At 44.6% G+C, this 14,702-nt stretch overlaps 1 protein-coding gene across 2 annotated transcripts in view; it reads left to right on the forward strand.

Annotated features, from left to right (window-relative positions):
• The first annotated feature begins 263 nt into the window (after nucleotides 1–263).
• Nucleotides 264–14,702, forward strand: part of TRANK1 (tetratricopeptide repeat and ankyrin repeat containing 1) — a 338,849-nt gene continuing 324,410 nt past the window's right edge. For both annotated transcript variants that reach the window (XM_082258385.1, XM_082258386.1), the window contains exon 1: nucleotides 264–353. The gene's annotated coding sequence lies outside the window, so the exon portion shown is untranslated. The remainder of the gene's footprint in view (nucleotides 354–14,702) is intronic.

The following is a 14,702-nucleotide window of genomic DNA, read 5'->3' on the forward strand; positions in this document are numbered from 1 at the left end:
ATTGCTCAGCTCGGGTGTGAATCCAGCCTTAATCATGCAGGTAAAAATGTTTTCTTTTCCCTGCAATTATGTTTATGATTTTACATTTTGCAAACTGTCTGAATTCAGTACAGATGATGAATAGAAAGGGTTAACTATTAATTAGCTTTGTGCTGTAGATGTGGCACAAACAGCTGAAAGGTTTTGTTTTTGAAAAAATGAAACTGAAACTAAGCCTTCTTTCCCTTGTATGACATCAGAAGAAAGAAACTGTGGAGTGTTTATATAGCTTTGCCAATAAGGAAATGGTTAGATTGCAGCTAGACAGAAAAAGGAAAAATACTGCTGGATCCTATTGCGGGACAGGTAGAGAGGTATTGTGCCTATTTTAGCACTAATTTCATTAACCATATAAAAACGTACATCTTGATCTTCTTCTTTTATTTTAAAGTATGTGTGATAGTTGCAGTAGTGTTCTGTATGACGACTTGCTTACACAAAATTAAAGGTTGCTGCAGCATAATTTGCAAGCTGGTCTGTATTTTAGGATTTTTCTGTTTTGGTTCCATTGCTTACTATTGCTTTGTGTTTATGTAATTATGTTTAAAGAATGATAGTTGATGTGAAAAAGTGTCCCAGTAGAGTTTATTACATTTGGGATTATACTGTACTGCTTTTCTAAGATATTATTGTAACTAGCTGAGGTATTCTTTAGTAATTGTGTCAGTGTAAGGGCTCTTTCACATGGGCGGTCCGATCAGATCCGCCTATTAGTTTTTTAGGCGGATCTGATCGGATCCTCCATGCAGCTCTATGGGGCAGCGGGTGTCAGCGGAGGTCACCTCTACTGACACCCGCTGCCATCCGCATCCGATCCTGTGCTGAAATCTGGACGGATGGAAACCCTATTTTTCCATCCGTTCAGTAATCGGAGCGGATCTGATGAGAGCGGACAAAAGGGTCCGCTCTCCTCCGATCCCCCATAGAGGGCAGCGGGTGCTGAGACACCTCCCTCTCTGCTCTGCAAGCGGAGACGGAGCTGTCATCCGCCCGGCTCAGCGGGGATCACGGATCGATCCCCGCTGAGCAACACGGATCCGCTTGCGGAGGCAGACCGTGTGAAAGAAGCCTTAGGGCTTGTTGACACCAGAACATGGTGCAGAAAACTTGCGGTTCCGTGTGCCTTTAACCACTTCTGGACCGGAAGGATTTGCCCCCTTAATGACCAGGCCATATTTTGCGATTCGGCACTGCGTTACTTTAACGGACAATTGGGCGGTGGTACGACACTGTACCTAAATAAAATTGATGTCCTTTTTTCCCACGAGCTTTCTTTTGGTGGTATTTGATCACCTCTGCGATTTTTTTTTTTTTTTTTTTTTTTTTTTTTTTTTTTTTTTTGCGCTATAAACAAAAAAATTGTGATAATTCTGAAAAAAAAAAAAAAATAAAAAAATATATATATATATATATATATATATATATATATATTTCACCTTCTGCTTTATAACATTCCCCCAAAAAAATATAAAAATCTAAATTTTTTACCATTTTAGGCCAATTTGTTTTCTGCTACATTATTTTTGGTTAAAAAAAACGCAATAAGCGCAATTTGATTGGTTTGTGCAAAAGTTATCGTATCGTGAAAGATTTGTCATTTTTAATTTTTAATGGTGGCACTCTTCGATTTTTAGCCAGACTGCGACATTGCGGCGGACACATTGGACCCCTAACTGACATTTTTTACACTTTTGGGGGGGGGGGGGGGGACCAGTGACATTACTACAGTAATCGATACCTTGTTAGTTGTGATGAGTATTTGAACCACTTCTGTACCGCGCCACACAGCAAGATGGCTACAGCGTGACTCTGTTGTACTGACATTAGAGCTGCACGATTAATCGTATGAAAATCGCGATCTCGATTCACCCCCCCTGATGATCTAAGCCTGACATATGCTCAATTCTTTGCATAGCTGCATGCTGTGAGGAAGCAGAGAGAACAGCTGTGGAAAAAAAAAAAAAAAAGCCTCCTGGCAAACACCTATCAGCAGTCTCCCAGTAACTATAAACAAAATGATTACATTGTATCTTTTCCTTCCCTCTGCCAGGGAGAAAGGAAGTTTAACCTCTTAAAGACTAGAACTTTTTCTGACACTGGTTGCTTGCAAGTTAAAAATCATTTTTTTTTGCTAGAAAAGTACTTAGAACCCCCAAACATTTTATATATTTTTTTAGCAGAGACCCTACAGAATAAAATGGCGTTTGTTGTAATATTTTATGTCACACTGTATTTGCGCAGCAGTCTTTCAAACACAATTATTAGACTTTAATGAATAAAAAAAAAAACGTAACAGTAAAGTTATCCCAATTTTTTTTTTGTTACACAGAGAATCGTGATCTTTATTCCAAGCTAAAAAATCGTGATTCTCATTTTGGCCAGAATCGTGCAGCTCTAACTGACATCCATTGACATCCTCCCAGAACATGCATCAGACGTGCTCTGTGATCACTGTGTCTTTAGGACACAGCTGATCGCAGATCAACAAATTCTTGAGCAAAATCTGCTGCCCTCTGCCAGAAAGTTGACAATCACAGCAGCCCTTTACCATGTGTGATCACAGCTGATCACATGTAAACAAACTTGCTGTTTATCGGCATTCCTTTCCTCAAGCGCTGTCAGTGTGAGGAGAAGAGAGTCCGTAACTGGCAAGTCTGAAAATTGACACATTTACACTGATAGGGCACCGATCATAGGTGTGCGCAGCCTATTGCATTAGGGTGTGCACCTCAAATCTTAAACACACATGCATGTGTGTGTCTACATGTATATGGCCCCGGTGCATTCATCTCCCTGCTGGCACAATGAAAGAGAAGTGCTTTAGCACTTCTCTTATGGCTGAGCTGGTAAGAGTGAGATCTTTCCCATCTCCATGCCCACACACAGAGCAATAATGCTAATGTGCACTAGGTGATTAGGGTGTGCCCAGGCACAGCCGGCACACCCTGTGCGCACACGCCTATGGCACCGATCATCAGTGCCCTGATTATCAGTGCAGTCCCAACATTGTCACTCAGAGCCGATCAGTGTAGCCTCATCAGTGCAGTCTAGTCAGCGCACATCAGTGAGTAAGAAAAATGACTTACAGTGCATCCGGAAAGTATTCACAATGCTTCACTTTTTCCACATTTTGTTATGTTACAGCCTTATTCCAAAATGGGATTAAATTCATTTGTCTACAAACCATTCCCTCATAATGACAACGTGAAATAAGTTTATTTGAAATCTTTGCAAATTTATTAAAAATGAAAAAAATCACATGTACATACTGTAAGTATGAAGCACCTTTGGCACCAATTACCATTACAGAGCTGATGGAGCTGAGAGGTCCTGCAAAGAAGAATGGGAGAAACTGCCCAAAAATAGGCGCGCCGAGCTTGTAATTTCATAATCATACTTGTAGTTGTAATTGGTGCCAAAAGTGCTTCAACAAAGTATTGAGCAAAGGCATGTACATGTGATTTTTTTTTTTAAGTTTATTTTTTATTTTTAATAAACTTGCAAAGATTTCAAACAAACTTCTTTCACATTGTCATTATGCGGAATTGTTTGTAGAATTTTGAGGAAAATTTTGATTTTAATTTATTATGGCATAAGGCTGTAACATAACAAAATGTGGAAATAGTGGAAGCGCTGCGAATACTCTTCGGATGCGCTGTATTTGTATTTTAAAACCGAAAGTAAAACATTTTTTTTTTTTTTTTCCCCAAATTTTTGATCTTTTTTTATTTGTTGAGCAAAAAACCCAGTGGTGATTCAATACAAAAAAAAAAGCTCTATTTTATATGGAAAAAAATGATAAAAATCTGATATGGGTACAGTGTTGTGCGACAGCGCTGAAAGCTGAGAATTGGCCTGGGCAGGAAGGGTATGAAAGAACCCAGTAGGCAAGTGGTAATTCAAGCTATCTTTAGCTAAACTTATCCTGTTAAGCAATTTAAATACCAGCAGGACAAAGATCATTCTTTTGTTAAAGGGTAACTCTACTTTTGTGGGGAAAAGAAAATGGCAAATAAAGAAAACATAATATAGCGTATACAACAGTGACACATGCCATATTTTAATTGAATATTATTACCTTTCCTTTCAATCTGTAGCCGCTGTAATTTTCTGAAAATGCAATGCAATATGGCTACCTGGAGGTGTTCTGTGCACAGAATGAAAGTGGAGGGTGGGGCATAAAATGTCTCCGTGCCCCCCCCCCCCCCACATTTGGGACAGGTGGCAGACATTATAAACGTTGAACATAAACTGTCAGTTTTTGTACTTACCTGTGATTGGTGTTTTGAAAGTCACATGCTGTGTTCAACGGTCCTGACACGAGCTGACCCCTATAAAAGAAGAAAAATGCATCATTAGTGATGCAGTCGGTTGGGATTTGAAGAGAAAAGCACATCCTGTCCTCCCACCCATGTCGGGGCTCAAATTATGAGGTCTTGTCCCCTTTAAGCGGAGTTCCAGCCTAACCGCACACTCCCCTGTCCCGCGGTCCAGCGATGCGCCGTCTTCTCCCTCTCTGATCCGCGGCGCCGGCATCACTGATGTGGGCACCCGGCTGTGACAGTTTGCGGCTTCACAGCCGGGTACGCACTGCGCATGCGCGAGTTGTGCTATGCGTCGTGATTGGCCGGCAATCTTCTGGGACCTCTGACATGTCCCAGAAGATTGCAGGGAGTGAGGGAGAGAGGAGAACTTCCGCTCAGGGCGCCGCAGCGCTCCGAGCGGAAGTGGGAGCGGGTACATGTCAAAACTAGGTACCCGCTCCCCCCCAAAAATGACATGCCAAATGTAGCATGTCAGGGGGTTAGGACTATTTAAAGCGGAAGTTCCACTTTTGGGTGGAACTCCGCTTTAAGACAACTTTAAGTTGTAATGTTTATAAGCTCGAGCTGCAATAGCGGAGCTTAATGTGGTGGAAAATTTTAAGATGGATATTACCGTAAATGTTAAAATAATTTAATGAATACCTATAATAAAGGGCCACGGCATTGAATCCACAGAATTTTGAGTCCAGTGTTATAATTATTACGACATACGTGTTCTGCATATGGTGTACCGAACACACCCCAGAAACATAATTTCCTGCTTGTGTGATTGGCTCACCGATTTTCCCAGAAGTCTTCCTAAGATACAAGTCAGATTTCAGGCATCCCCTGCAACAAAAATGTCATTTTTGGGGAGATACTCCCAATAGAAGTAGAACTATACTTACCTTCACTCCAACGCTGTGGTATCCCAGAGCTCCCCACCTGCTCCTTACATCTTTGTCCAGGTGACTTCTGGGTTCTGATCTCTGACCATTTTAATTGGCCAGGTAGAAATTGCATCACTCCCACACATGCGTGGGAGTTTATTCATCTTGGCACTGCCAACATTTTACACTGAGCTGAGTGTACAGGGATGGATAGGCAGGTATGTCTTATATGTCTTGTCTTTGCATTAAAAATTCTGCCTGGTCCCCAACATTTGTGTTCATTTTTTTAAGTCCATTTTAGTCTTCTCTGATCATGACACCTTTTTCCATGTGGCCTCAGAATTCTCAAGGTGTGTTTTAAGGTGATCAGGTGGGATTAAAATTGAATTTTTTGGCCTCAACACTAAACGATATGTCTGGGAGAAATCCAACACAGCTCACCATCCAAATAACACCATTCCTACAGTAAAGTATGGAGGTGGTAATATCCTGGTATGGGGGTGTTTCTCTGTAGCAGGGACTCGAGCACTTGGCAGGATAGAAGAAAAATGGATGGGGCAAAATACCATCAAATTCTTACAGAAAATCTGCTGCACTCTGCCAGAAGGTTGTCAATGGGACGAAGGTTTACCTTCTAATATGACAATGACCCAAAGCACACAGCAAAAATGACCACACAGTGGTTGAAGACGAAAAAGGTGAATATTCTTGCATTGCTTAGTAAGAGATCAGACTACCTCATGGAAAATCTGTGGAATGACTTGAAGACTGCAGTCCACAAACTGTCACCATCAAATTTTAACTGAATTTGATCAGTTCTGCAAAGAAGAGTGGGCAAATATTGCAAAGTCTTGAAGTTTAAAGATAGTAGAGAATATCCCAACAGACTATAAATAGGCTGTAATTTAAGAAAAATGTGGTCATACAAAATAACATAAGGGGGTGATCCTTTTTCTAACCCAGTGATAATTTTTTAGAATTTTTCTTCTTTTTTTTTCTCAGGTCGCCTTTCAGGACAGCACCTGGAGAGAGCGCAGCTCCACCCAATTCACAGGAAACACCGCAAGATAAAAAATCCTCCTCTTCCACCATGCCTCAGTCATTTGTGTTTCCTCCTCCATGGTGGAAGCATTGCAGGAGCTTGGTGGAAGGGCTGCGCTCTCTCCAGGGGGAGAGGAAAAGTTTGATGCCCATTTTTGTTGTATATCGAGGACCATCCCAGCTCCCCTCCCTGAGTACAAAGGGGGTACGCTCCGGAGCCACTGACCTCTCTCGCTCAGGGGAGCAGAGACCTTTCGGAAGATCCTTGTCCGGGTGTCGGGGGTCCGCGGTTCGGCTGCTTAACCGGCAGCAGGCGGGGAATCGTTTTTTCGTTTAAATTTCCCGCATTTTTCGGACTCTGATCCCGGGGACGCGTGGCGTCAGTTCCGGTGGACGAGACTTCCGGAGGGGGCGTGACGGCTCTAGCTCCGGCCGCATTCGCAGGGGTCAGGAGGCAGGTCGAAGGTCGGTGCTTCCGGTCCACAGCGGGGGACGCGGGAAAGCAGCATTTGAATGTACAAACATTCGGAGAGAATCTGTCAGCACGCTGCACCTTTTCTGACATGGAAGAAAGGATTGCAGCATCGGTGGAAGCAGGCACCGTCAGCACCGGCCAGGCTCAGGTAGGAGAGGTACAGTGGTGCCTCTTTCCCTTACTATTGAGCTTTATTGGGTTTTCTGTTTTGCCTCCTTGGGAGTCCTGCCCTGCAGTTACTGAGTATACAGTTCTCGGTCTTGCAGGATATGTTTCTGGGAATCTTGTTACTTTTAAAGTGGGTCACTGCTTTGTTAATCACTAGAGTGGTGGTTTTCTTAAATGCTTCATGGGGATTCATGGTGGCTTCTCTGTTTATTAGGTTAAAGCCACAGTGAAAACCAGAGCCCCAACACCAAGAAGGAAGTGTCCTTTGTGTTAAAACCCACTTAAGAGATTCCTGGTGAAACCCCTCTGCAGTTTGCAGTAGTAATTTCTTTGGGTGTGGTCGATGCTCATAGGCATGAGTTCAAGGCCCAACCATGATAACACCTTGTGTGCTCACAGCTGTGTGTCATTATAAAGAGACTGTTCAGCTGAATAGTGAATTTATCCATTTATGGCACCCTATCCTCAGATTACCAAACAATCGGTGCACTTCTAATCACTGTATTAAGTGTTTCAGAGGAAGAAAGGGCGAATGTGCTCTTGTTCCTCAAAAATTTCAGAGTGGCTGAATACTCTAGATATAAATTGTTAAAGATCTGGGAGCGATTTATTCCACGTTTGAAATGGCTATCCATAATGGAAAGGGTCTTTCCGGGCCATAGGGTCCTTACAGGGTCCTTTGGAAATGAATTGAAGGACCCAGAGGGGTCTCTTTCTTTTCTAAAATCTCTAAAAAGGAGGTTTCCCTTTGAAGGGGATCAGACACATTTGTGGAACACAAAAACCCAGAGGCGGTTTTCTCACAGGTGTCTTGTCGCACAGATGGCATTTGAGGATATGGGGATATTAAAGACGCCATGGATAAAAGGGCAGATTCTCTCCTTAAGAAGGCTTGGAATTCTACTACATCCAGCCTAAAGCCGGCCATGGCCTCCACGGTCGTAGCCAGAAATCTAGAGTGGTGGCTCGACCAGCTCAAGGGACATATGGAGGCTGGTGCATCAAGGAAAGATCTCCTGGAGTCTTTCCTGCTGATACTAAAAGCAGTAAATACATGGCTGAGGCTTCTGCTGAAACGATCATAATGTCTGCCAGGCGGCAGCCCTCGTCAACTCTGCTCGAAGGGCAGTTGGTTGAAAAATTGGTCGGGAGTTTCAGCCTTTAAGGCCAAACTTTGTGGTTTGCCCTTTTCTGGTGACTTGCTTTTGGGCCTGAATTAAAAACAATTCTTTGACAGAACGGCAGATAAAAAGAGCCTTTCCATCCAAAAAGAAATCGATCCCAAGCAAGGGATTTCGTCCTATCCCGCAATCCAACAAAAAGCATGAACAGGACCAGAGACCCAGATGGGCCTCTCAGAAAGGTAAGGGAAAAAGTGGAATTCTCTTTACCTCCTGACAAGCAGACCCAAAGCAAGTGACAGCTGCCTTCCAGTGGGGGGAAGACTTTTAGGGTTCCTCCCACGGTGAGAAGTGTCCGCAAGCCCCTTTGTAAAGAATGTTGTGGCTTAGGGATACATGCTGGAGTTCCTGGAGACTCCTCCAAGCAGATTTTTTGTTACTCTCAAGGGATCCGGAATGTCTTGTCAGCATGGCCGAGTGGTCTAAGGCACCAGACTCAAGAGTTGTTTCTTCACCTTGGGTGGTGAAGCTTCCTCAATCATGTCTCTGTGGCACGAGCTGATTCAACAGGAAGTACTCTTTCAAGTTCCCAAGGAGTAACAAGGCCGTGGGTTTTTATTCACACATTTTTCTGGTAAGGAAACCCTCAGGCAAGTATCGGATGATCTTGAATCGGAAGATTCTAAACAGATCTATCAGGTACAAACATTTCAGGATGGACACCATCTACTCGGGGACCAAGCTGCTGTTCCCAAACTGCTTTTTGGCATCTCTGGATTTGAGGGTTGCTTATTTACACATCCCAATACATCGAGACTACCAGAAGTTTCTGAGGCTGGCAGTAAATCTGGGGGAATCGGTCTGGCACCTGCAGTTCAGAGCCCTCCCCTTCGGTCTTTCATCCTCTCCCAGGGTGTTCACCAAAGTGATGGCAGACGCCCTAGAGTCTCTGAGGCTGAAGGGTATTTCCATTGTCCCATATCTAGACGATCTGCTAATATTTGCAGAATCCAAAAGCCAGACGTTGGGACACCTTCAGGAGACTCAGGACCACCTCAGGGGTCTGGGGTGGCTCAGGAATGTGGAGAAATCCAGTTTAATTCCATCCTAACAGATAAAACTTCTCGGGTACAGGATAGATTCTGTCCTCCAAAAAAGTCTTCTTACACAAGAGAAGATAGTGAAGACCCAGAATGCCGGGGCCCGGATGCAAACCAATCATCATGTTAGTCAGGTCAGCCATGGCAGTTCTGGGCTTGCTCACAGCTGCTATCCCTGCTGTACAATGGGCAAGGCTACATTCTCGCCTCCTCTAAAGAGACATTTTGCAGAAATGGTCACATCTGGACCCTCTGGAGAAATTTGTCAAAATTTCCACAAAAGCAAAAAGGTCTCTGTGGTGGTGGGGGAATTCCAGAAATCTGGAAGACGGTCTGCAGTGGTCCTTCCATCCGGACAAACTTCTGACCATGAACTCCAGTGCCTGGGGCTGGGGAGCCCACTTAGATGGTCGGACAATGCAAAGGACATGGTCCAAAACAAGGCCAGGAGGTCATCCAACACAGCGGGAGTTGAAAGCCATTTTCCTAGGTCTTTGGTCTTTTCAACAGGCAGTCAAGGGCCATCATGTCCAAGTTCTCTCGGACAACATGACAGTGGTAGCTTACGTGTCAAAACAAGGAGGCACAAGAAGCAGGCTGCTTTTCATATCTGGCAATCCAGCTCTCCTGGGCGGAGAAAAATCTTGCCTCCTTGACAGCTGTTCACCTAAAGGGATCACAAAATCTTCTGGCAGTTTTACTGAGCAGAAGAAAAGTACTGGAATCAGAATGGAGTCTGAACCAGGAAGTATTTTTGGAGATAGTGGAAGCCTGGGGACTTCCCCAGATAGATCTGTTTGTTTGTCAACAGAACGCCAAGGTCCAAAGATTCTTTTCCCCCCACAGGGAAGATCAGGCCTGGGGCTTGGATGCTCTAGCTCATCCATGAGACTTCCCTTTGTCTTATGCATTTCCTCCGTTTCAACTAATCCCATTAGTTCTCAAGAATTTCAGGGAGGAAAAGACAAGTTTAATCCTGATCACACCTTTTTGACCAAAAAAGGCCTTGGTTTGCTCCCCTGGTGAATCTGGCCTCACGGCCTCCTTGGAAGCTCCTATCCAGGAGAGATCTACTAACACAGGGGAACCTGATTTATCCGGAGTTTGACCGTCTACAACTGACAGTGTGGTTTCTGAGGAAGGCCTCCTAAGAGCCAGAGGCCTGTCGGAAAAGGTCATCTCTACCCTTCTCTCCAGTAGAAAGAAGGTGACCAGGGACATTTATATGAAAGTCTGGTAAAAGTATAACTCCTGGTGTTCCAGCAACAACTTTGAGATTAAAAGTTAGTTTCAGTGCTGAAGTTTCTCCATGAAGGAATGGAGAAAGGACTGGCAGCCAGCACTCTAAAAACGCAAGTGGCGGCTCTTTCAGTTTTTTCGAAAGGACATTGTCCCAAGAGACTTTAATTAGAGAGGCTTCTCTGAAGAATTTGGTTTTGAAAACTATCTTCCTGATAGCTATTACCTCGGCCAGAAGAATTAGTGAAATTCAGGCCCTTTCAGTGTCAGACTCCTTTCTGACAGTTTTTTCAGATCGAGTTGTGCTGCGTACAGACCCAGCATTTCTTCCAAAGATTGCTTCATCTTTTCAAGGTCACAAGAAATTGTGTTACCAACCTTCTCCTCAACTCCTAAGAATACTCGTGAGGAATCCTTTCACACATTGAATGTGAGGAGATGTTTGCTTCAGTTCCTCCTCGTAACTAAAGAATTTAAAAAATCAAATGCATTATTTGTTGTCTTCTCGGGATCTCGCATAGGAGAAAAAGCATCTAAGAGCACTCTAGGCAGATGGCTCAGAGGGGCTATTGAGCAAGCTTGTGTAGCTCAAGGTTAAGAACCTCCAGAAGGCATTCTAGCACATTCCACAAGGTCTGTGGCAACCTCATGGGCTGAATGGGCCGGTGCTTCGCCTGAACAGATCTGCAAGGCAGCTACCTGGTCCAGTTTCTCAACCTTCCTTAGATACTACAGGTTGAACTTGTTGTCAGCTCAGGATCAAGCCTTCGGCAGAAAGGTTCTGCAGGCAGTGGTCCCACCCTAAGTGTAAGTTACTTGCTTATCCTCTCCAGGTGCTGTCCTGAAAGGTGACCTGAGAAAACCTTAGTTACTTACCGGTGACGGTATTTCTAAGAGCCTTTCAGGACAGCAGCAGCTACCCCCCCTGGTTTTTTGTTTATAATCTTTTGTAAATGTTTAACCTGCGGTAGTTGTTTATGTTCTATTTTTTCCAGCATGTCGGAGGTTACTCTAAATGACTGAGGCATGGTGGAAGAGGAGGAGTTTTTATCTTGCAGTGTTTCCTGTGAATTGGGTGGAGCTGCGCTCTCTCCAGGTGCTGTCCCGAAAGGCTCTTAGAAATACCGTCACCGGTAAGTAACTAAGGTTTTTTTTTTCTAACATGTTGGTGTCATATCTTTCACTTGGATGTTATAATTTGCACTAGTAAATACAGCTGAATTAAAAAAAAAAAAAAAAAAAAATGTTTCTTCATTTTAGGCTGCAAAGCAACAAAATGTGATAATGTTAAAGGGAGTGATTATTTTCTAAACCCACTGTATAATGATTGGGGGCTCTGAGTGATTGAGTAATTTTCTAAGAAAAAAAAAAGATGATTTTTACATGTAGAGCAGAAATGCCAGAATTGACCTGGCCTGGCAGTGGTTAAAGTGACAGCAACTTTGAAAAGTCCTTTCCTGCACTACTTTGATGCGACTTGAGTGTCAGAGAGAGTAAAGTCGCATTTCAAAGTCACCCTGGAAATCGTGCAACTTTCAAGTCACACTAGTGTGAACCAAGATATTAAAAAAAATCTGCACGTCTTGTTCTAGATGTGAGTTGCTAACTGTAAAAAAAAAAAAAAAAAAAATTGGCCTTTTGCTAATGTCCTTAATAGAAAAGATCACAAGGGTGTGTTTTTTTTTTTTTTTTTTACCCGGAAAGTTGGAAACCTTTATTCCAAATCACTGACCTATTGAAACTAGAATTTCTCTTACGCCCTCTGACAGTCGCCGCCCACTCATACAGTCATCACTTATGGGTATTGGCCTCTTATCCACAGGAGCAAGCTAGGCATAAGACTTGTTAAAACACAAAACAATTTGCATAGACACACCTGTAGGGGGCTGTCCCACTGGTCCAATACCCCCCTGCTATCAGCATTCCCAACCCAGTTTGTCTTTTGCCTAGTTAGGAGTAAGATAGGCTTCCCTTAGCTGGGTCTACAGTCCCAGCCTTTTCTTCTGATTTTGTTTCTGCGAAGTGTTTTTTTCTTTACACTGCTAGCTTTTTATTTATTCCTGCGCTTAGTTAGTCAGACTTCGGAAGATTACAGCGTTTGCGGAACTGGGAATCGGACTGCTTGTACTAGAGCCTTACGGAATCCCAGCTCGCCATTGAGCGTTTAGCAGGCTATGTGTACGCCCTGGCCTCGCAAACTACCTGTCCCTATCCTCAGGGACAAAAGCCAGTGAAGTGGCCACTTCGCTAGGATGTCTCAACTGCGGTACGCCGCATGTTGCTAGAGTCCTGTTTGGCTGATGGCACCCCCACCACCAGGGGTGGGAGGATTCCCATCGCAGAGAGGCACCCATGCCTTCGTTGGATCGGTAAGTACCATGCTACCACCTCTGTCTGTGACCTTGTATGTCCGGGGGTGTATGTGGGGCCTCTGTCATGGGGATGGCAGTCTGCTTGGAGTCTCTGTTATCCCCCTCATGTCTGTGTGTCTGGGCCCCGTGTTTTCCTCCCGGTCCCTGCGGGGGCGCTATTGCGGCCAGGCCGCGCTGTGGTGGGTTGTGGGGGTCCCTGAACCCCTCAGCACTGTTTGGTGTAATTTTGGAGGTGCAGGCATGCTTGTGGGGGCCGCTGCGGTGCAAAATTGCGGGGCCGCCATTTTGGGTGTGGGCAGGCTGTTTTGGCTTCAGTAAGGGCATTCAGCAGCCATTTTCCCTGTAGTGTATCGCGCCCTTTCGGGCACCATCTTTAGTGTGGCAATGTATTTGTGCATGTGCTCGGTGGCCATTTTCCCGGAGCCTCCCCATTGCTTTCTCGGATTACTCGGATTGGGCGGGTGTGGAAAGCGGGGTCCCCTAGGGTTCTGTCCTGGGACCAATCTTGTTTAATTTATTCATAAATGATCTAGAGGAGGGGATATCGAGTACAATCTCAGTATTTGCAGATGATACTAAACTAGGCTTGCCAATATCTTCTATGCAGGATGTGGAAACCTTGCAAGCAGACCTGAACAAAATAACGGGGTGGGCAACTACATGGTAGATGAGGTTTATTGTTGAAAAATGTAAAGTAATGCACCTGGGGGCCAGAAACCAGAAAGCAAGCTACTCACTAGGGGGGAAACCTCTGGGTGAGTCTAGGATGGAAAAGGACCTCGGGGTACTGGTAGACAACAGGCTTGGCAGTGGCATGCAATGCCAAGCCGCTGCAAGCAAAGCCAACAGAATACTGGGATGTATAAAAAAGGGGATTCACTCCAGAAATAAAGAGATTATTCTCCCACTCTACAAGACTCTGGTCCAGCCACATCTGGAGTATGCTGTCCAGTTCTGGGCACCGGTCCTCAGGAAGGATGTGCTGGAACTGGAGAAAGTACAGAGAAGGGCAACAAAAATAATTAGGGGGAATGGAGGACATCAGCTATGAGGAAAGGCTACAATCACTGAACTTATTCTCTCTGGAGAAAAGACGATTGAGGGGGGATATGATATCAATGTACAAATACTGTACTGGCGACCCTAGCATAAGGAACAAACTATTCAGAGAAAGGAGATACAATAAGACACGTGGCCATTAACTTAAACTAGAGGAAAGGCGGTTTAACCTTAAAGTGCGTAAGGGGTTCTTCACTGTAAGAGCGGTAAGGATGTGGAATTCTCTTCCACAAGCAGTCGTATCGGCAGGGAGCAGATAGTTTCAAAAGACTATTAGATGGGCACCTTAGAGACCACAGCATATAGGGGGATACAATGTACGGTTAAAAGCAAACACACACACACATCATAGGTTGAACTGGATGGACTGATGTCTTTTTTCAACCTCACTAACTATGTAGCTTTCTATTGGCAACCATTTTTCCTTGGCTCAAGTCCTGTTTTAGCCTGTTTGGTCCTTACACCCGGAGGTGTTTCAGATGCTGTGTGCGCGTTGGGGGTCCCCTGATGTGGACTTGTTCGCGTCTCGTCAAAACAACAAGTTGGGAAGGTTCGTGGCAAGAATGCGCAATCCTCTGATCCTCGGACAGAAGCCTCGGATGCGCTGGTGGTGCCTTGGAATCGGTATCTACTGATTTATGCCTTCCCCCCGATTCAGTTGTTGTCCAGGTTCCTTCGAAGGTTGGTCTCGGAACCGAAGTTGGGGATTCTGGTGGCCCCGGACTGGCCGTGCCGGTCTTGGTACACGGACATCATGCAACTGGTCGTCAAGCCTCCGTGGCGGCTCACGTTACGAGACGATCTGCTGTCTCAGGGGCCGATCTTCCATCCTGCTTTACAGTCGCTGGCTTTAACAGCGTGGCTGTTGAAAGCCAGGTCCTGAGAGATTGGGGT

This window comes from Pelophylax lessonae, assembly GCF_965119305.1.
Source record: "Pelophylax lessonae genome assembly, chromosome: 5".
NCBI lineage: Eukaryota > Metazoa > Chordata > Amphibia > Anura > Ranidae > Pelophylax > Pelophylax lessonae.